This window comes from Vipera berus, assembly GCF_964194415.1.
Source record: "Vipera berus genome assembly, chromosome: 1".
Lineage (NCBI taxonomy): Eukaryota > Metazoa > Chordata > Lepidosauria > Squamata > Viperidae > Vipera > Vipera berus.
Window position 1 is genome coordinate 289,636,564 of NC_138202.1, and position 24,098 is coordinate 289,660,661.

Below are 24,098 nucleotides of genomic sequence, written 5' to 3' on the forward strand. Positions count from 1 at the left end.
GTACGGCTGGCTATATTCCTATATCTCCTACCGGATGGTAGGAGAGTAAAGAGATACCGTCCAGGGTGTGAGTCATCCCTGAGAATCTTCCTCACTCTTCTAAGGCACTGAGCCCTGGCGATGTCATCCAGTGGTGTCAGGGAACAGCCCACAATGTCTTGTGCTGTGCTCACTACCCTCTGTAATACTTTCCTGTCCGCGGCTGTCAGACCAGCATACCAAACCACAATACCATACGAGAGGACGCTCTCTATAGTAGACCGGTAAAAGAGAGTCATTAGCTGTTGTTCTACCCTGTTCTTCCGCAAGACCCTAAGAAAGTGAAGCCTCTGTTGGGCCTTTCTAGCCACCTGGGTTGTGTTAACTTTCCAGGTCAGATCTTCACAGAGGTAGACTCTCAGAAATTTAAAGGAGGAAACTCTCTCTACACAGTCCTCCCCGATGTAAAGTGGGGCAGGTTCCTCCTTTTTTCTCCGGAAGTCTAACACCATCTCTTTCATCTTGCCGATGTTTAGGTGCAAGTTGTTTTTAACTACACCATATGGATAGTTTTTGTACCTCTGCCCTATATGCTGTCTCATCCCCACCTGTAATAAGACCCACCACAGTTGTATCATTTGCGAACTTGATTATCGCAGTGGATGGGTTAGATGATACACAATCATAAGTGTATAAAGAGTACAGGTAGGGTCTAAGCATACAGCCCTGTGGGGGGTGGACAAAGCAGACCTGACCCTCACTGTTTGTAACCAATCCCTAAGAAAGTCTTGAATCCAATCGCAGATGGCGGGGGAGAATTTCAAGTCAGTCAGCTTCTCGATGAGAATGCTCGGCAAAATGGTGTTGAAAGCCGAGCTGTAGTCAACAAAAAGCATCCTGACGTAACTTCCAGGTTTCTCGAGATGACTTGCTACAGAGTGTAAAGCAGTAGCTATGGCATCGTCTGTCGACCTATTTCCCCTGTAGGCAAATTGATGTTTATCAAAGTCCAGTGGGAGGCATGTCCTAAGATGTTGGAGAACCAATCTTTCGAAGCATTTCATGACTACAGACGTTAATGCAATCGGTCTGTAGTCATTCAGGCACTCAAAGGCTGATTACACATCACATTAGCAGCACTGCAGTTGCTGTTTCTTGTCATACATTTGATTTACAAAAGCACGTGCCTCATGATAAATTCTGAAAATATGATTTAGTGATGTACTTAAGCAAAGAATGGAGACCGTAGGATTGATATATTGAAATAGAAATGTATTTTTTTTTGAGTCACCAGATCTGAAAAAATGTAGCGTGGACTCCCAATCCAGTGAAAAGTAGAACTGAGCTGAAAAATGTCACTTTTGACCAAAAAACTTAAGAGTTTAACCTCTGTTTTTGCTCCATTGCATTGCAGTGGGCAATCATCTGTACAATTTAAGGCTTCATTCTGGTTTGTAAGAATGATTCTAATCTAGCTGTATTGCTTATAAGAATCATCTGCCAAGACAAATGCTGTGCTGAGTAAAGGGGTTAAAATGTGGAGAGGTGTGATTTACTGCTAAGTCCTTATGTGTAGCCAGATAGAAGCTCCAAGTTTCTGATTTTTCTAAATGATGTTGCTAAGCTTCAATATGTAATAGCTTGCTAAAAAAAAGTACCTAACCCTAACCCTAACCCTATATTAAGGGATTTTTGGTGTTGTATACCTAGGCATTGCTGCCAGTCCAAAAGACATAAAAATATTTAACTTTACACTAAATGAAAACAAATTAACTGAGAGAGCTTTTAGGCAACATGACAGGAAGGCATGGAATCACAAGGCTGGAAGGGCCTTGGAGGTCTTCTAGTCCAACCCCCTGCCCGTGTTTTGATGCAATAAGGCACTCAATATTTCTGAAAGAAGGGGAGTTCTAATGATGCCATGTTGTGCAAATCTTTCATAATCAATAAATTTTAGGCTCGTTTCTTTTAAACAATCAAAATTTCTTTTTAAAAGGATTGTAGCGCATTTTTTGAAATAATGCAGCATATTCTTCAGAAGCTGGGTCTGTTCATCTGATATCACCCCATACTGATCAGCAGTAAAATAGAATATAGATTTTCTGTGTTAATCAATCAAAGAAACAAATCTTTGAATTTCTACATTAGATTAGATTACTTGCATTACATTCTGGGTTTGAATAAACTGATTTTTTAAAATATATTTTTTTTTTATCCCACCATTATTATTTTTGTAAATAACTCAAATTGGCAAACATACCAAATTCTCCTTCATCCTATTATTTTCCCCACAACCTCATAAGGCAGATTGGGCTGAGAGAGAGAGTGACTGGACTGGGTTTCATACCTAATGTGGAACTAGAATTCAGTCTCCTGGTCTCTAGTATGGGACCTTAACCACTAGATCAGGGGTGTCAAACTCAATTTCATGGAGGGCTGCATCAGCATTGCAGTTGCCCTCAGGGGGCCGGGTGGGCGTGGCCAGGGTGGGCGTGGCCTACTGGGTGGGCGTGGCTAGTGCGTATGGCCTACTGGGTGGGCGTGGCCAGCTCTACATCGTTCGCATCAAGGGTGCCTATGGGGGCCTGGGCAGGAGTGGGACAGATCTGAGGGTCTCTGGCAGAAGGAGGATCTCTGGGCCAGGGCCAAGGCAGTGGGGTCTGTTCCCTCACTGTTTCCAGGATGGCTTCGCGGGCCGCATGAAACCACTTCATGGGCCGGATCAGGCCCCCGGGCCTTGTGTTTGACATGTCTGCACTAGATGGAACCAGCTATTTGAAACTAAGCCATAAAGTGTTAGTTTCAGTTGAAATAAAAAATTAATAGTTTTCCAAAGATCTGAGTCTTTTAGTTGTTACCTACCTATACTCCATTTGCATTAGGAAAGATAAAGAGGGAAGACAAAGGAACAAAGTATGTTAAATGTCAAACTATATTGACCTTTCATTTATAGAATTGATAATTCAGTTGAAAAAAATCCTCTTAACCCAAATAGTTAAAGAACTTCCAAAGAAATGAAGAACAATGGAATGAAGCACATGTCACCTCAAATCATAGATGAAGAAAAACAGAGAACAATATAAGATAGGGCTTAACCTATTATCTTGAACTACACTTCTATGAACCAGTTAGTGATTTAAAAATGTTATACTATGGAACGTGGAGTAAAGAATGTTGGGTTTTGCTCCCAGCATGTTTACAGAGGCATGAACACTGGCAGAGGATAAGTCCAGCTGGGATAATTCTTAAATAAACAAACAAATAAATAAATATCCATTATTGGAGTTAACAGGGCTTGAAACTGTTATCTATAACGTACAAACATGTCTAAGAAAAACTCTTTTCCCCAAGAGTTTTTGCAGACATTTTTTCCCAAAGCATTTCCTGGTACAGTATGGCCCTGTGGGTCTATGCCACATTTATCATGTTGCAGCAGGTGACATGATGAAGCCACATGACAACAGTTTTTTAAAAAACAGTCAAGAGAATAATGATTTACAATTTATTTTTACTTTGATCTGAAATCCCCAAATGGACAAATAAATAGACTAGATTGTTCTATTCACTGGATATGTCTGGGTATCTAGTCAAAATGTTCAAAAGGAAAAGCACACACACAGATGCACACACACACGCACACACACACACACAGAATAGATGTTATAAATATAGCGGCTACACTTGGCAATGTTAAGATAATTTCATGGGCTCTCTTACAAAATGTCTGCAATTGAAGATTGATTGATGCTTTTAAGTCAGTTTTTGAGTCTTGGTGATTGCCTGAACTAATTACTGCAGTTTTCCTGGCACGTTTTTGAAATTGTTTGCCCATTACCTGCTTCCTAGGTTTGAGAAAAAGTGTGACTGGCCTAAGGTCACACAGTTGGCTTTGTGTCTTAGGCGGGACTAGAACTCATACCGGGGTGCCTTAACCACTGCAACTAACTGGCTTTCCATAGTTTGGGTCTAATAAAAGCCAATTCTTTGTTAATAGTCAAACTGATGCATCGCTTCAACCCACTACCTCTACCAATGGCCTTTTCCCTCTCCCCCAGGGAAGCAGACAAAGAGTTCTAAACAAAGCACAGAACTACACGAGAAATCTTTTTTTAAAAAAAATTTCTAAGTGGACTCATCTATCTGGAGTACAGAGTTACTTACAGAAAATAATTGAGTAATATGTGAAGCTGTTGCTTTCTTCTACCTCTGGGAAAAAATATTTTAACAAATCGTGTGGGTCATGGACAGAGAAATGTCCCCATGGACATTAATGTTGAGAGACATTAAGTTGAGGACTGGGATCCTAGGAAGTCCTTGTGTTGTGCATACATTACTGCTATTTATTAGAAAATGTCTCTGTGGAGGGGAAAACCTAGTAGCTCACCAACTGAATTCTATCATTTTAATTCTAGTTAGAGTAGTTCAGTGAACCAAATTTAGTTAAAGGCGTAATATGTAAACTATTACCCTGTGTCGGTTTAAATTTTCCATGCATCCCTGAAGACAACAATCATTAGTTCTGATCTGAAATATACATGAAAACATGTGACAAGACAAAAGATGATAAATTGCTGGACTTATACTTTCCTTCTATTTTGTACAAGAATACCAAAGGTTCCAATGTAAACAGAAGAAACTGAAAATAAAATGCTCATCAGTATTTATTGTGGTTTAATGCTGATCGCCAGATACATGCCATAACCATCTGACATGTTGACACATAATGTTTTTACTTCACACAAGAAAAATGTGTAAACAAATTTTAGCCTAAGGTCTTAGAGCTAACAAAATATACACAGTGACTTAAGGATTCTACGTTTAATACAAAGATAATTGAAATGAAGCTATTTTCAGTGTTGCATTAAAAACTACTTGTAGAATAGGGACTTGGACACCATCTCTTCCTATTCTCCTGTATGATCTACTATCCTCTCAGCATTGTTTGAAGGCCTCATAATCTTGTAGACCAAATTTTAGAAGTCAGCAGGGGTCACCTGGGGATAACCTGTAACCTATTAAGTTCAATTCACTTCCATTAGATCAGAACAAAACAGTGGGGAACTATTTGACATAAATTTTATATTTAGCTATAGACTGAAATGAAATAATGGGTAGAGGCTGCAGGGCATTGATATTATATTCTATTCAATTTGCGTCTACAAATAATGTAGTATTGCTGGAAAGAAGAATGGTCAATCTTAGCAGATACATTGAATTTCATCATTATTTATTTATTTATTTATTTATTTATTTATTCGTTTTATATACCGCCCTTCTCCCAGAGGACTCAGGGCGGTGTACAGAGCAAAGTAAGTATACAATAAACCAACAATAAAACAAATAAAACCCCAGATCTACAAATAAAACCCCAAATCTATCAGGCCAGGCCGGCTTGCTGGAATAGATAGGTTTTTAAATCTCGCCGAAAGGTGCGAAGGTCGGGGGCCATCCGGATTTCGGCTGGTAAGCGGTTCCAGAGATTGGCGCACCCACCGAGAATGCTTTCCCCCTGGGGGTCACCAGCCGGCATTCTCTGACCGGTGGCACCCTGAGGAGGCCCTCTCTGTGGGAGCGCACAGGACGGAGGGGTGTTGACACTGGCAGTAGGTGCTCCCGTAGGTATTCTGGACCCATGCCATGTAGGGCTTTGTATGTCATCACTAGCACCTTGAATTTCACCCGGAAGGCAACTGGAAGCCAGTGGAGCTCACGAAGCAGAGGTGTAATATGGGAGTATCGGGGAGCCCCCAAAAGCGTCCGTGCAGCTGCACTCTGTACCTGCTGAAGCTTCCGAGTGATTCTCAAGGGCAGCCCCATGTAAAGAGCGTTGCAATAGTCAAGACGAGAGGTCACAAGTGCATGGGTGACTGTATGTAAGGCATCCAGGTCCAGATAGGGTCGTAGCTGGCGCACCAGACGAACCTGAGTGAAAGCCCCCCTAGTCACAGCTCCTATGTGATCTTCTAAGGAGAGCTGTGAATCTAGGAGGACACCCAGGTTGCGAACCCTATCTACGGGGGGCAGTAACTCGCCCCCAATATTAAGGGATGGAATACTCTGAATATCCTGACATGCCGGTATGTACAGCCATTCAGTCTTGTCCGGGTTGAGTTGAAGCCTGTTCCTCCCCATCCATTCCCGGACCGCTTCCAGGCAACGGGACATCACGTCAATGGCATCACTGATGTGGTTTGGGGTCGAGGTTAAAAAAGCAGACGTTTTTCAAAAAGTTGGAAATAATTTAAATAATAGGTTAGGCTTTCCTTTTTTTCATTTTTTAAGTAAACAGAAATAAAATTGGAAAGCCTTTCTTCCTAACTTGTAGAAATGCAACTTCAGAAAAACAATGTCCTATTTTGGCTAATATACATTTTTCTTCTTCCACTATAATACTCCACTATTGAATTGTTCATTTTTTCCCATATAGTCCGTATTTTGTTTCACAATGAGGTTCAGAAACAGCCTCAAATATTTTATATATGTCTCTGTCCTGTGGGATACTTTGACTCAGCACTGCAACTGAATATTGAAAGCAACATAGATTCACAGCAGAATATGCTTTCCATGCAAATGATGTCAAGTTCAGGTTCCAAATGCAGTATGTATAAATATATGTATTTGCAATTATTGTAACCCACATCAGCCACATACAACAAAGACATAAAAAGCCAAATAATAGAAAAACTGGACATCAAAATAATTAGGATACAATTAATGACAAACTCTTGCAATCATTCCAGGTCAAAAGGCACACTTGACCAGAACCTTAGAACTAAAAAAAAATGCAAGAAGTCATAATTATGATTGACTTTTTTTGTGCAAAAATTGCAAAAAATCAGGAAATGCCCTACATAAATAAACTCTTTCAAATAGAATCCAGGCTGTATCCATTGATTTCAAAGTAGGAAAATTGAAGATACTTACTTGCTTCACAATTCTTGGGCTTGTCATTAACATTAGCTAAACCCAATGCATCCGAAAACATATGCTTAAGGTAACTTAAATATGTATGGGTGCAATCTCTCATTTTATTTTTTGCTGTTGGAAATAATGCCATTAATTGTTCTTCATCTCTGCATGCATGAAATCAACAGATAAGTTTCACTATTAAGTAGAGACAAATAATAGGGAAATGAAATAATCATCAAAGCTTCAGTGAGGAGGGTGTCATTCTAACTACGGACATTTAGCAATATTTTATATACTTAAAGTAAGCAATTCATCAATGGTATATGTATTATATATTTAGCATTATTCTTCTGAATTTATTATCTCATTCAAGGCTTTATCAAAGGCAGCCATATTTGGAGAAGACCGTTTAGTTGTCTGAATGGATACTAAATTCCACCTTTCACCTCCCATGAGCCATGATTAGTATGTCTTTTCTCCAGAGAGGAGACTTTGTTCAGACAGTTCTGTTCTGCTCTTTTTAACATTTAGTATTTTTACTAACAGTAGTTCAGCACAAAGTAAGTATTTTTTACGTTCAGAATTAGATTTATAAATAATATTTAAAACATTATAGAACTGGACTTGTTTAAATACTCACCACCCCCAGGTGGAAAAAAATAACAACTGAAAAGTTGTTGATATTATGTAAAATTGAAGTGTGAGGTAGTTGATGTGAAGGTAAACTAGAAATTCTTCTGCTTTTCATAAGCTGATGCTGAATGTCAGATTGGTAAATGGTAATAATAATAATAAGTAAGTAATAAGTTGGAAGGGTCCTTGGAGGTCATCTAGTCCAACCCCCTGCTTAGGCAGGAAACCCTATACCATTTCAGGCAAATGGCTGAATTAGCAATCAATTACTCAGAAATAGCAATCAATTACTCAGGATTTGACACCAAATAAGACTAACCTGGACTTTATCATATAGATCGAACTAGGAGAAGAAGTGGCATAAATTAGTATGGGAGAGACATTTGTTTACTTCATGTTGTGACTTTAATATGCCAAATTTGCCCTTCACCCATGTTTATACGTAATTGAAAACAGGCTATTCACATTTTTGCAAATGTTGTAATATAGTTTTCTACCAAAAGAAAAAAATTCACATTACTGAAAACATATCCAAAAATAAATATCAATGAAGTAGCATATAAATCTATACAGCATTAGCAACCAGACTCCAATGAAAAATATAAAACATTAGAGAAATGTACATCATTATTTTTTTGCAAAAATAATAGAAGACAAATTTATAGCCAGAAAATAAGAAATTGAGTGAAATCAAAATTTGTCCATCTTTACTATAAATCTCTTCTAGCTTTTAAAAAAGATGTAGGAGAAACCTGGACTTTATAAATGGATAGGATGCCATGAGTTTCGGTTACTACAGCACCAACTTCAATCCTCATGATTTCGTTGGTACTGTAAATGTGATCTTAGTGTGATCTTAAGTCTTATATGATTCAATAAGCATCAACAGGATGCCTACCAATCCGGGAAAGATCAAGATGTAATGAAAGAGGAGGATTTGTTTATAGGAAATCAGAGAGATTTAGAATCCTAGATTCCTGTTTGCTGAGATCAGTTTGTAAGCTCCTTCATTGGCAAATTGTTACAACTATCTTGATGTGGTGCCACTTGTTTTTTCATAGTTTATTCCCAGCAGACATCCTTGTCTTTTACACCTGAACCCTGCCTGTGTAACAGATGATGTTTAATCTTTCAAATGGGATTCAGAATCAGTTTCATAGGGTTCAAATTGTGACTTTAAAAATCTAAAATAGATATTTTGATTATAAAGCTGAACTGCTCCTTTCCTGTGCATGAATCTTTCATAACGTTCAACATTTGAGCTATTGTATTGATACAACTCATATATAACTCTAATGCGAATCACTATGAATTACCGATCATTAACATATAGCTCTTTAAATTCCTAAAAACATTATTTCACAGCATTGTCTCAAAGACAGGGACCCGCACAGTTCCTTCTGTTTTCATTAATCGTGATTTCTTTAAAATGTTATATCAGTGATAATCAGTGGCAGCTGTGCCCTAAGACATACCCCCTTTTGTCCTGACAGCTCTTGCAACACAACAGAAAATAAACTAGGAGGATTGAGAAATAAGCTAAGCAGAGGTGCGATCTGAGTCTCAAACCAACCTTTTGACCGACATGTGCTATTACAACACAATGCTGATTTTTATAGAAATAAAATTATATCAACAATGTTCTTATGATGGAAAATATTAAGCAACTTACTATTTTTATTATACCAAATAATCTTATTTCCTCTTCTTGGTCAAAATGGAGAGCACTCTGAAAGGCAAGACCATTTTGGACTTGAACCACCAACTATAATTTCTCAATTTCCTGTTTGGCTGAATAGCAGATCTTGATTTTTGCACTGCTATTTTGGTCAAAGGAGAGGAAAGGGCAGTGAATACCATTGATTGTCTTTGGCAGGTACAGAACTGTGATGCTAAAGAAGCTGCTTTTAGTGATAAGAATCTGCAACTAGCTCTGCTGGAAGAGTCTGATCTGAGAAAATGTTAGAAATGAGCATATAGGAAGAGCACATGACCAGGAAGAAATTAAACATATTTTAACCATTTGACTTCACAGAATGTTTCACTTCCTATTTTGGTTTCTTTCAGTCTCGTATCAACAATTCCATATATCTCCTGAGTTAAAGAGGAGACTGTGTGGCATTTTTGTCTTAGGAGATATTTTCAAATAGACTTCAAATTTATTCACTAATAGAAAGGAAGGCCGAAGAAGAACCAGTTACTAAATGGATTTTAATCCAAAATTGCACATTTGTAGACTGTTGCCAAATGAGCATTTACAATTCTTTATCAGAGTCATGAGCAGAAGAAATGGATTAAAGATTTCTCTGAATGTTTTAAGAGAATAACATTCTTCACTATTCTCAAGAAAAGACTCCTCACTACCCAGAAAGGCCACTGGAATGAGTTTCATCATGATGTCTTCCTCCAGATTTAATTGAAGTATATCAGGGAAGCACTGGAGCAGGAAACCCTATACCATTTCAGATAAATGGTTGTCCAGTCTTTTCTTAACCTCCAGTGATGGAGCACCCACAACTTTTGAAGTCAAGCCATTCCACTGGTTAATTGTTCTCACTGTTAGGAAATTTCTCCCTAGTCCTAGGTTGCTTCTCTCCTTGATTAGTTTCAATCCATGGTTTCTTGTCTTGCCTTCTTGTGTTTTGGAGAATAGATTGACCCTCTTTTCTTTGTGGCAGCCCCTCAAATATTCAGGTGCCATTATTCAAAAAAATAATCCAAAAAAGCAACAAAATGTTTTTCTGAATATCTTTGACAATATGTGCAATCATCGTAGAGTATTCCAATAGTAATTGGAGGAGACAGGAATAGAAGAGATTGTTGTTCTTGTTAGTTGCAAAATTGTGTCCAACTCCATACAGCCACCTCATTCTTTGTCGTCCCCTTCTTCTATTGTCCTCAATCTTTCCCAGCATTAGCCTCTTCTCCAGTGAGTCGTTCCTTCTCATTAGGTGGCCAAAGTATTTGAGTTTCAACTTCAGGATCTAGCCTTCTATAGAGCAGTCAGGGTTGATCTCCTCTAGGACTGACTGGTTGATCGCCTTGCAGTCCAAGGGACTTGCAGGAATCTTCTCCAGCACCATAGTTCAAAGGCCTCAATTCTTTAGCGCTCAGCCTTTCTTATGGTCCAACTTTCACAGCCATACATTGCAACTGGGAAAACCATGGCCTTGACAATACGCACTTTTGTTGGCAGGGTGATATCTCTGCTTTTTAGTATACTGTCTAGATTTGCCGTAGCTTTCCTCCCCAGGAGCAAGCGTCTTTTAATTTCTTGCCTGCAGTCCCCATCTGCAGTGATCTTGGAGCCCAGGAAAATAAAATCTGTCACTACCTCCATTTCTTCCCCAACTATTTGCCAGGAATTGAGAGGGCCAGATGCCATGATCTTGGTTTTCTTAATGTTGAGTTTCAAGCCCACTTTTGCACTCTCCTTCTTCACCCGCAACAAGAGGCTCTTTAGTTCCTCTTCATTTTCTGCCATTAGAGTGGTATCATCTGCATATCTTAAGTTGTTGATATTTCTCCCGGCAATCTTAATTCCAACTTTTGATTCATCTAGCCCTGCCTTTCTCATGATGTGCTCTGCATATAAGTTAAATAGGCAGGGCGACAGAATACAGCCTTGCCGGACTCCTTTCTCAATTTTGAACCAATCAGTAGTTCCGTGTCCAGTTCTCACTGTTATGTGAGACAAATACTTAAAATATGAGGAAGAAAAAAGGATATGTACCTGTGTTTCAAAGCACCATGCCAAAGTGTACCTTTGTCTGGATATCACAAGTATTACTTTGGCAGACAACATAAGTGACAGAATAGTCACTAGCTGCCAAATGAAAGGTTGTACACAAGAAAATGTTCTTACAAGTAAAATGTTTTGCTTAACTGTCAGTCATGGAATTTAGAATTTGATTTAAAAGAGAATTAAAACACCGTAGTGAAACTAGACTACCAGGCCTTCTTCCTTAACAAGGTTAAAATTTCCAACAACAGTACAAGATTATGAACTCCGTTTAATCTGAGCGACATTCTGCTGTTCTTGCTATTCTCTTGCTAACCTATTACTGCACGTTCAAGTGCAGGATTTTTTATATAATACAGAAGAAAATGGAGCAGGTTTTGTAAATGTATACTGTAAAAAGATCCTTGTGCAGGTCCAAATCCAGGTTATCTCCTAATCCACATTTGTTTAGACTGCTAAATGTGGAGCTCTGTAAAGGCAAGCCCTTATAAGAATCCCTGAAATATTCTAAGAATCTATTCCTAACCTGTGCTCGGGTCTTTAATGATATACAGTACAGTATATTGAAACAAAAGCAGATTTTTGGAACACAACTATTAATAGCAGTGCGGTGTAATTAGTATTTGTCCCCACTTTCTAACGCTTTCTTTCTTATATACAGGAAAACTGATCATAGCCGTCATAAAGTGAAAAGAGGGTGGTTAGCGAGAATTAGGTTTTCAAGGAGAAATCCATTCACCCGTTTCTCACAGTGCAGTGGTGATTCTCAGTAACACAGCCATAACTTTAAATATCCCTTTTCTGCTTGCTTCTGTTTTCATAAGGTCACTGAAGTCTGAAACTGAACTTGATGCTTTCTGCTGACACTTTACATTGGCAAAGTTGTTTCCTCTGTTTCATTAATGAAGGTCCTTTTGTTCCTTCTGCCTGATGCAATTTACCTCTACCTTGGCAGTCAAAGATGTTACCTCCTGTGTGGAAATGCATGATTTAAAAAAAAAGAAGAAGAACAGTTGAAAAGAGGAGGATGTGTAAGAGTCATGAAAAGGTTCCCTATTAGCCTAAAAGAGTTTCACTATTCTGCAGATTGCACAATGTTTCTTCTAGGAGACACAGCAGCGTAACACTGATGTTTGTATAAAACTTTTACAATTGTCTTTTATTACTTGTAATTAGAAGGGGAATCTGTACACAGTGCTGTATTATCCCCTGTCCTCCACCTCCCGTCAGAGGAAGGTTACCCAATAGGAGTCTCTCGACTAAGAAACAGGATTCTACAAATGGAGGACGTTCTTCCTCTAAATTCTACAGAGTGAAAAATTATAAAGTGAGTTATGGGATTAGCAGGAAATGTTGATCCCTGAAGTTTACCTTTATGCATGTGTTTATATATATATATATATACGCCACAGCTTTGTGCCAGAAACCCATGGTGCAATGTAATATGCCTTTTCTTCCAATGTGATTCCAACAATTCTCAGTCAGCTAGAATTAATAAAAACATTCAGTGAATTTGGAGGATAAACTCTGAACTTGAATCTAACCAGTGCCCCAACTATACTACACTACATCATACTGGCCTTTACTGTAATAATTTAATCTTATGTTCCTCCTCAAGTAGTCATATGTTTTATATACTGCTCCGGAAAGTGGATACATTGGTAAGGTTTCTTCTTTGTACATCTTTCCAAAATAATCTCTCCTGGCAGCTATTCTCTTTGACTTTCCTCTCACAAAGAAATTAGACTGCAATCATTTACCAGATTTGCTTTCTAAGAATGTTTCTGTTTTTATGGTTTTGTTGTTGCTGTTCTTTTAAAGAATCTTTTAAAAGATGGCCTGTGGCATATCGAGCCTGAGAAATATTAAAGCCCGGGCTACAAATATTATATTCTTATATTTTATTTTTACAACTTTTTTTACATACTCACATTCAGTCTAGCTGTTCAATCCCTGCCCCATATTTTTTGTATCTTCTACTGCTAATGCTTGCTGCAAAACTAAATATTGATACTTAAAGACATAAAATTGCTGAATATGTCTGACTTATAGGAAGAAGACTGTTAGAGTTATCTGGATTAAAAAAGGTAACACTAATCTCAATTTTATTTGAAAATCCTTTGTATAATGTTAATGAAGAAAGTTGTATCTACTGTATACTTACAAAGATAATGTAAGATAATCAGTGGATTTTGCAGACCCTGCAGAACAGGATAATATTTTGATGCCATATATCCCCATAAAACTGATCTGGAGAGTGAAAACATCCAAGAACATGGTAAATCACAAAGCAAAAGGGCAACCTTAAAAAAGTTGTTCCTATGTTATCTTGTAGTGGAATTTCTTTTCCCTCCACAAATGAAAAAAGCTCTTCTGTTCATTGCAGGCAACTGCATTCAACTTACTAATATCAAGCACACAATCTGATGCATATTTGTTTTGGATCTCGTTGAAGTCTAATGGTAATGAAATAATTTAATTTCTTGATAATTTAGAACTGCTGAAAAAAGTGGTACCAGGCATTAGAGGCATTAGAGAAATATACAATTCCATTCTTGATCCAGAATGGAATTTTTTCTTGAAAACCCAGATTCTTCAAAAGACACAAAGCCCCCTTTTGTTTGGCTGGGTGTTTTTTCTTCAAGTTATGACAGTAATCCATCAAATTATCTCTGTATTTAATTATTAAATCTGACTAGTATATTTTTTTTTCTGTTAGCAGCCCATAACAGTAGAGGTAGTGGTTAAAGCTCCATGCTAAAAACTGGAAGACTTTGAGTTCTAGTCCTACCGTAAACATGAAACGAGATGGGTAACTATGGAATTGACTTTCAGCTCTAGGAAGTAGTCAGTTGAAAGCCATTTTTGAAAATCTTGCCATGAAAAATGCAGAGACTTGTCCAGTCAATTTCCAGGAGTCAAATCTGTTTTCAAAGAGACAGGAAAGAAAGAAAAGTAATGATGTCTGAGTGGAGGGGAAATTTAAGGAGACAGAGGCAGAGAAGAAACATATTCTCACGTTTTATTTTTCATATTGGAATTACATTCATAATAATAGCTTGTCTTCTAATGATTCATTCTATAATCTAACAATTATATGATTGTTATATAGACCTTGGTAACAACTAAATTGCAGTACAGAAAGGGAAAAAAACCCAGAAAAGTGTCATACGTTAACATATCTCTAGCTTTCTATTCAAAGTCACAGAATTTTGGTACATAGAGTAGTTAATCTTTTTGAATTTTATTTCAGGCATTAAAATGATTTTAAAAACCTTGCCAATCAAAACTATTCTATGCTCTTATTTAGTAGATATTAATATTGCTGTTGGGATGTTGTTATCCTACTAACTCTAAATAGTTAGCAATATCCTCTTTCTCTTGTGGCTGTAGGCCAAGAAGAAAAAAGCTGCTGCTATGTGAAGGATTGGAAACTCTTTTCTGGTTAAAGGCCCTGCTGCTCCTTATGCCGTTCAAGAGGCCTTGTTTGATCTCTGCAGACATAAACACATTTTTTCTTCATTCTGAGCCTAATGTTCAGACAGTTGTAACAAATTGCCATCTATATTTTTTCTTCTTTTTTTTAAAAAAATCAAGCTGTAGCTATACAGACCCTTTAAATTATACATCCTTTTCTGAATGGTATGCTTCTGGAAATCCTTAAAGTAGCTAATTCTGGGAGGAAAGTAGAAAATTCTGAGAGAAGCCACATTAAACTGTTTTCTGCTATACTAATTTTCAGAAGGGAAACAAAAACAAAAACAATTTAAAGCACTAAGTCTTCACATAATAAAAACACTAAATGGACTCAGGTAGCTTTTGATTATGCAAGAACGAAGTTTAAAGAAATCTTTTTAATTGAAAATATTATTGTCAATAGGAAATGTTCACTTTCACTGAAAAACAGATTTTAATGGTATATCAGCAGAAAACCAACCCTTTCAACACCCCTAATTGCAAGCTATAAATAAAAAAATGATCTTGATGTTTGTTATGTTCAACCAGACTGCTCCCACAATGCTCAGTCTTAAGCTAATTTATATCTTGACATGGGCTGTTTTGCAGTAAGAAATGGGTAAAATCCTAATTATGCTGTCCACTTGAAATTTACAGTTGTGTTAAATATTGCTTTTTTCCTGTCATTTTCATATATTCAACACGATTATTTCTGAAAGTGTTTCTCCGTATATGAAATATCACAATTCCTATGTCAAGGCCTTTACTCCCAAATGGTGAGTTACTTTTAAATCAGTCTTCTTATTCCTGGCTCATGTACTAAATTTACTGTACTAAATTGTAGTCTTACATTACACTTTGTTATAAACCATGATGAGAAACTCACCCTATTCACAGATACAAAATGAAGTCCCTTCCACATCAGGTTTAACACTGAGTTAGGATATTGTCTGAAGACCTTAAGAAATTGTCAGAGATTTTTTATTAAGTAGCCTACATAGTCACTACATCTGTTTTAGTGATTCAGATGATCCACAGGCCAACATCTGAAGACTAGTGGGATAAGAAGCTGGGATAAATTATTTCCAGTCCATCTTATCTCTTTTATAATATTCTAATAATTTTTGAAAAATAATGTCTTAGTAGTTTGCTATTACTGCTTTGGGCAATTTTAGCTAAAGGGTAAATTGCAGCATGCACTAAAAAGATGTCAGTTGATAACTGGATTAAGCAGCAAAATTTAAGAGAATTTAATTTAAGGAAAGGAATGCAGGAACAGGTAAAAGCAAAATGGGAGTAGACTTGGCAATGTTTTGTGATGTAAAAATCACAGTTTTTTAAAAAAAAGAGATTTTAAAATGATTAATGATTGAATAATACTCTGCGTTGTGTTGAACTGTTTAATATGAACTGGGATTTGTACGATGAGGTGGATTTGTGACATCTGATGCTTTCTCCCAGACTTTTAATCCTAATTTTAATTTTTGCATTTGTTTATTATTTTTTTAAATTGTCTTTATGGATTTATTGTATGCTGCCCAGAGTCCATATTTTGAGATGAGCAGCCATGTAAATAGGATATATAAATATGATGGTGAAGGTTCATTCTCCGAGCTTGTGGGTTGGTTTCTGAATGTTTCATTACCAGACTAGGTAACATCTTCAGCAGAGTTTAGGATGTGTCAGTGTTCTTCTGTTTATAAGGGCTTCAGGTGTAGGTGTGACAGTTTGTGATGGGTCTTGTGATGGGTCAGGTGTGAGTCATCAGAGAATCATATGATGGGTGTTGTGATGGGGAGGTTACATCAGGTCTGGGAGGTGAACTGCTGATGGGGGGGCTTGTGTGGGTTGGTTGGTAACCTTGTAATGAAACATTCAGAAACCAACCCAGAAGCTCAGACAATGAGCCTTCACTCTCATCCTACACCCGAGCTACAGATATACACCACTATTGCATATATAAATATATAAATAAATAAACAACAGCTACTGCGGAGTAAATCAATTAGGTAAATTAAAGCCACTCTACAGATTAGGAGTTACTGCAAGAATTTCTCAAAATTGTTTCATTTTAAACACTGAAAGTATTCCTTTAAAAAAATGTATTGCTGTGTATAATAGTTTTGAGAGAAATATTCTTGTTTCTTTGAAATTTAGCCTTTCTACAAAAATGCCATTGTGTGCTTTTCACGATCAACTTATACTACAGGTTCACTGCACCATCTAGTGGTTACTAGATGAATCTAGTATCAAATGTTCAAATCATAAATTAGGGGGGGTTTAATGCAACTTTTAAAATTTAGAGGTTTGAACATAAAAAAAAATCTAGTTTAATATGGCTACAGCACACTAACCAAAAGGAAATTAACTCTGAATTGAAGATAACTTCCCTGCTAAAACAAAAAAAAACAAATATATGCAAAATCCTGTGTACTGCACTTTCTTGACTGTGTCAGCTAAGGGTTGCCACTTCCAACTGTAACCTGTCCTGGAGATTTTCTGGTCCTCGATAAGTGTCCATGTGACTCCTTGTTTAGGAATGTGAATATATACATTAAAACAAATGTACTAGTCAGGGAAAGAAAGAAAAAGAACCTTTTTGGATATTACTCCTGTGTTGCTTATTTCTATATGTGTAACTGTTTCTTTTGTTCTTAACAGCAAATGACTCCCACCCTAATACACCGTTATTTTTATTTAGTTTATATTTAGGGTTGGGGTTTTTTTTTTAGAAAGTTGTAATTTTATTTCATGTTTGGTCACGTTTGGCCAAATATCGTGTAGCATTGGCTACAACAGTAGTATGTAAAAAGCAGTAAGATGTGATTTCTGGTCCAAATATACACTTTATACATTTCTAAAGTAACATATTAACTGCAGTCTTTCAGTTCCTGGTCATTTGCAGGTACAAACTGTATTGCTAGCTTTGTAGTCTGTTTTCTTACATTACATAGTTACAATTTATATGAAAGGTTCATGATGTTCTCTAGCATATTAGGACACAGAGTACATTTATAAGAGGAAGGATCATATGTAGGACCTGGAGGTAAGATAAGACCACTGTATCGCAATCCCCCAGTCATCCTTCTTGAATCCCTCTGTCCAGCCAACCACATTCTAAAGCAGGGGTACCCAACCTTGGCAACTTTAAGACCTGTGACTTCAACTCCCAGAATTCCCCAGCCAGCATGGCTGGTTGGGGAATTCTGGGAGTCAAAGTCCATAAGACTTAAAGTTGCCAAGATTGGGGACCGCTGCACTAAAAACAGAATTATATCCTGTAGCCCCTAATAATTTCAGTTGTGCTAATGATGATGGACTTATTACAAGTTTTTAACTATGTTTTAAACATAGTTGGATGTGCTGTCTCTTCCTTTGTTTCAAGGAGCAAATTTATCAGCTACCAATGAAAACAATTTTCAAAGTCTCTGCCTATATTTGGATTGATGGCAGACTTGTTTGGCACACACAACCTATATGAGGTTCTTAAGTCACAAAAGGAGACTTACACGTCAAGTGCCATTAATGCCTAATTTTAGGCATTTCACTTAAGGATCTTACTCTCTCAACCTCTCTTTAGCTGATTTCAAAACACCACAATATTCATTATGGACAGTCATGTTGTTAGCTGCAAAGTTGTGTCCGACCCATCGTGACCCCATGGACAACGTTCCTCCAGGCCTTCCTGTCCTCTACCATCTTCTGGAGTCCATTTAAGCTCACACCTACTGCTTCAGTGACTCCATCCAGCCACTTCATTCTCTGTCATCCCCTTCTTCTCTTGCCCTCAATCTTTCCTAGCATTAGGCTCTTCTCCAGTGAGTCCTTCCTTCTCATTAGGTGGCCAAAGTATTTGAGTTTCAACTTCAGGATCTGGCCTTCTAAAGAGCAGTCAGGGTTGCTGACTGGTTTGATAGCCTTGCAGTCCAAGGGATGGACAGTCATAGATTAATACAGTTCAGTATTTCAATTCACTTGAACATGAGGTAAATTAATCCAGTTATAGCTGGAGGTTTTCTATCCCACTGGATGGGACCTTTCTATCCCAAAGCCTTGTCTTCCACCATTGCAAACAAATAGAGGAAATCTGTATTTGGAAGGAAGTTGGGGGATGCATATGATGGCCAGATCAAAGTCTAGCCATAATACAATCATGATTTTTGAGAGGCAGAAATATTTAGACACAGCACTAGGTCATTCATTATCAGTAATATGTAACACTTGGTGTTTCCTATAGCAACTTATAGTTCCTAGAGTTTACCTCAGGACAAACTGATAAAAGTCCACTGTGATAGAGTAAACATGCTTGTGGTAATCCTGGCTTCCATAATTTAGTAACAGCTGCAAAGCAGCTCAGAAATTGTGAAATGAATGAGTCACAGAACCCGTGGAAGATAAAAGGTGATGGGCACCTTGGTACAGGAAATGCTTGCAACTTTTTAATAAATGTGCTTAAATTGATGGCTAAGTTGTACTGTTAATAGAACATGCTTGAAAGATTGTAACAGTGCATTTTATAAATTTTGATTAATACTTATATAGTAATGCCACAGTATTAATGAAGAAACAGTCATCTTTGATGGCCTAAAATTGAAAATAAGATTTAATATAAACTAAGAAAGTACATTTGATTTTTCCCCCTTTTTTGTAAGCTCTTCTTGGTTAGAATTTATTGTCTAGTTTATTATTTTTTCTTCCATTTATATTTTATTCCATAGCAATATAGACTCTGCGTGAGTTCTAGAATGGCATAAAATTTTATGACATTGTAATAAACATTACCTAAGGCATTATGATCTATAAATATTCAAATGCATTGCTCAATGGTTCTTATTTTTATTTTAAATGTCTAAAAAGATTTACATCAATCAAGATTTTCAATGTTATAATCAGATTATCAATACAATTTTTGTCAGCTAAAACAATAACTTTAAAAAAAATCAGCATCAAAACAAAATGTATCTATATCTATTCCTCCTCTTTGAAATTTTTTTGTACTTTCATTTATTTTTCATAGAAACCAAGTATTTTATTTCTCATTAATTTTAGAAATGAAAACACATTACTAAACTAATAGTTTAGTGAAATTTTTAGTACTAGGATTTGTTTTCCCAAACTTGAAAAACACTATTTTGGACAGTCTATATGTCTCCTTTGTGATTTGGTCTTTTAAAATTGCTTCTCTACTGTCTACTTATTGAAGACTCTAATAAGCTTAAAACTTATTTTTAAACAGCTCCAGACAGATAAGGTGCAGACAAACACTACATCCTAATATTTTTTAGCATATTAGGGAAGATACAGTTTAACAAAAACATTCCAAATATGGCAAAATCACTCCTACTTTTACATGAATAAGAGGGTACAATTCAAGTTTGCAATTCAAGTTTCAATCACAACATAAATCAATCTGAAGCAATTTGAAATTCCAGATTGGATTTTAAAGAAACATGTTACAGTGTGGAAACTTCAAAGATCTGAAGCTACTTCACTTTTGAGTAGAATGAAATGAAAATAAAAGGGGTAGTAGATCCTTTAACAAAATGTCTGTGGAGATTCTCAGACATCCAGGTCATACTTGTCCCAGGGGTGCTTTTTCAAAAGGTAACTGGACTGTCCAGTTGCCTTTTGAAAAAGCACCAATGAGATCCTTTAGCAATGGTTACTCCTACAGAGTTTTGATTAGATTGCTTCAAGAGTTTTACCACAGTACGTTTTTTAAATACTGCCTCCCAACAGTGTATGTTTAAAAGTGAGATTGGAGAGATGAAGGTAGGGCAGCACAACTGCTTTTCAACTGTCTATCAAGAAACTATTCAGATTAATACTGGATGTGAGCAAAGGAAACAAAAAGACCCCTAAATCTTTGTCACCATCTAAAAGTTCCTCCTGAATGTTCAGTGCCAAACTTATAATTTGCAGCATTACCTGTTCTGTTCTATTCAGAAGAAGTCTGCACAACACACTTGAAATTGTGTAACCTTTTGAGAGGAGAAAGGGAGAGGAAGAAGGGGAGAGAGAGGGGGGGGAGAGAGAGAATGAATGAGAATAAATATGTAAGTTCTTAGGAAGTGAAGGTTTCCATCACAGCAAGGTGGAAGTCATACCACCCTGAATGAAAAGAGAATTTACAAAACACAATGCATTTGTCTTATGACAGTTTCCCACAGTGTTTAAATATTGCCAGACATGTACAGTTATGCATTTGCTGCTCTGTTCTCATTACTGTGAATAAATATTAGCCTCCCTCCCTTCTGAGATTCACATTCAACTTCTCTTCCTTCTCTTGTATTTTTTAAAACAATGTTAATGTTTATAAATGATTTTATATTTCATGTTTTCCTTGAGCAAAAGAAGCTAACTTATTCTAAATCAGGTTATTGGTTTATCAGGCCCACACTGTGTTTGTGTGTGTGTGTGCATGCGCACGCGTGGGTGGGTGCAATGCCAGCAGCTTTTTGAAATCGAGAAAATGCCCTGTTGGTTCAGGTCATGTTGCTATCTGGATATGCTAGAATTTCAACCTTTTAAAGCAAATTCTTGGCACTTCTGTTACTTCTGACATGTGGGTTTTTTGCTTTTGTAAAGCACTCTGTGAACTAGATGCTTGGCTGGCAGGATGTACAAACAAATGTTACCTAATTTATGGGGAAACATTGCAGATCTTATTCTGTGTTAGATGTGCTCAATTATTCTTCATTTTACTTCCCGCATTTAAGAGTACCTCCTTTTACAATAAAAAGGGACGCGGTGGCTCATTGGGTTAGGACGCTGAGCTTGTCGATCAGAAGGTCGGCAGTTTGGTGGGTCGAATCCTGAGTGCTGCGTAACAGAGTGAGCACCCGTTACTTGTCCCAGCTTCTGCCAACCTAGCAGTTCAAAAGCACATAAAAATGCAAGTAGAAAGATAGAGACCACTACGGTGGGAAGGTAACAGCGTTCCGTGCGCTTTTGGCGTCCAGTCATGCCGGCCACATGACCATGGAGATGTCCTCGGACAAGCACTGGCTCTTCGGCTTTGAAACGGAGATGAGCACCGGCCCCTAGAGTCGGAAACGACTAGCACGCAAGGGTGGGGGAACCTTTATCTTTACTTTTACCTTTTATAATGCTTTCCTAAACCTTCTCCTTTGGACATACAATCAGGCCATTTCTTCTACTCTTGTCCATAGTTTTTTTACAGGCTATCTTTTTTTCCCCTCTATTAAAACATGATACATTATTTGATAAATTCCCTCTCTGCAAGATTTGAAATAGGTTTATGAGACTCTATGAAAGCTGTGTGGGATTTAATCAGGAAGACTATTTACTACGATTAGGTAATTGTGATGTGGCATTATCATGCATACATGGTATAATTTCAGCTTTGGCTCCTGTCTTTGACAGTACTAATGTGTTTCTGAATTCTTGTTTATATGGATTGTGCTCATATAAAAAAGAGACACCTGACGTGGCAATGCTACATGTAAAAAGGAAGTGGTGAAACATAACCAGCTTTTTAATTGCACTAAGAAAGTAATGCATTTTAAGGCCTTTCCCTACTGCTGAGTTGAATTACCATTTGCTTATCCTTGAATCAGCAGAAAATCAAATCTGCATGAAATTTGCTGTCCTTCCACTTTTGCTGTTTCAAGTCACTCTTACCTGCTGCACTTGACTCAAAGTACCAAAGTAACAAAATTTAACAGATTTTATATATCTTAAATCCAGTCCTGTATGGTTGCAAGATAGGATAGTAAATGTTATTTGAACACTGGTACCACTAGTGGATAATTTAAGACTTCATTATTCTGGGTGTTGATGAAGGTACCATCTGGAGAAAAAAGATGTTGAGGCATGTTTGTTCCCTTGTTAACTGCAAATAGTTGATGGCAATAGCAATAACACTTAGACTTATATACCACTTCACAGTGCTTTACAGCTCTCTCTAAGTGGTTTACAGAGTCAGCATATGGCCCTCAACTATCTGAGTCCTCATCTTACCGACCTCAGAAGGCTGAGTCAACCTTAAGCCACTCAGAATCGAACTCCTAGAGTGAGTTAACCTGCAGTTCTGCATTCCAACCACTGTGCCACCACAGCTCTGATATACCATATCCTACAAAAGGTGTTAACTAATTGGACTAAAAAAGCAGCCAAGATATGAAAGAAGCCAGAAATCTAGTTTTATGAGAACTAATGCAGGGACTAAGTGTTTAACCAGGGATGAGATAATTATGGGAAGACAACATAGTTATTCTAAAATAGCTGAAAGTCTATTCCAGCAGAAAATGGAAATTGGAATCATAGGAAAGATTTTGTCTAACAATTGTAAGAAACTTTCTAATATTGGAATATCTTTCAATGGGGTCTTTTGTGGTAGAGATGTTTAAACAGAAGTCAGACAATCATGCTACAATGGGGGTCCCCAACTCCCGGGCCACAGCCCACTACTGGGCCATGGGCTGTTTGAAACTGGGCTGTGGGATAGATGGGCAAGCGAGCATGTGTGAAACTCCACTTGCATGAGCAGAAGGCACTTGCACTTATGCACAAAGCTCCATTACACAAATGGAGCTTTGCCTGCTAGTGCCTTCCGCTCTCGTGAGTGGAGCTTAGCACGTAAGTGCAAGCACCGTCCAATTGCACATGAAGCTCCATTCGCATGAATTGAAGGCCCATGCACCCGCTGCTCCCACAGATTGAACTATGTGCACATGTGTATGCTCCTACCACTCACATGCCCTGCCCCCATTGGGCCAGGCTGTCAAGCTAGAAAGTTTGGGAACTGCTGTGCTACAACATCATCCCTCACTGGATAGAGAACAGTTTTAGAAAATACCCAGAGTCCATTGGAACTGTCTTATGTTGTGAAATCAGTGGGAATTACGTTTCTCCTGGTTAATTGATGTATTCTGTTTTTGCATAAAAGAATTTCCCAAGCTAAAAGGTGGTAATTACATTACAGAGCTGACTTTGCTATTGGATCCTGGCTGAATGTTCAGTTGTTAGCATAAAATAATTGACTTAACATCTCTTAACTTTTAAACAATGGCCTCTTGTTTGTCCACAGTCAAGGATGTAGTCAGCAATAAAATTAAGCACTTATTTCAAGTTGGAAGGCTTTTTCTAGCAGGGCCCTTCCACAACACTAAATTGAGAAAAGTTGGCTGAAATAACATTACTTCAATGTAATTATGTTTATGTTGTTGTTTTTTACTCAAAAATTAGGACATAAACTCACAGCAGGTCAGATCCTTAGCATGGGAGCATGTTTTTTTTATCCTTTTGTTCCTGCTGGAGTCATTTGCTCTATGGAGCCCCTCATTTGCAATTTTTACTACAAAAATAAAAACCCAGAAATAAATGAAACATATGGGTAATTTGGAGACAGCATAAA

At 37.4% G+C, this 24,098-nt stretch overlaps 1 protein-coding gene across 3 annotated transcripts in view; it reads left to right on the top strand.

Moving 5' to 3' along the window:
- Positions 1–24,098, top strand: part of CHRM3 (cholinergic receptor muscarinic 3) — a 236,552-nt gene that overhangs the window by 208,414 nt on the left and 4,040 nt on the right. Inside the window, exons 1-2 of one of the 3 annotated variants that reach the window (XM_081312740.1) lie at positions 13,661–13,725; positions 15,439–15,495. The exons of the other annotated variants lie outside the window; for them this stretch is intronic. The gene's annotated coding sequence lies outside the window, so the exon portion shown is untranslated. Of the gene's footprint in view, positions 1–13,660; positions 13,726–15,438; positions 15,496–24,098 lie in introns of those variants that run through there. 3 annotated transcript variants of the gene reach the window in all.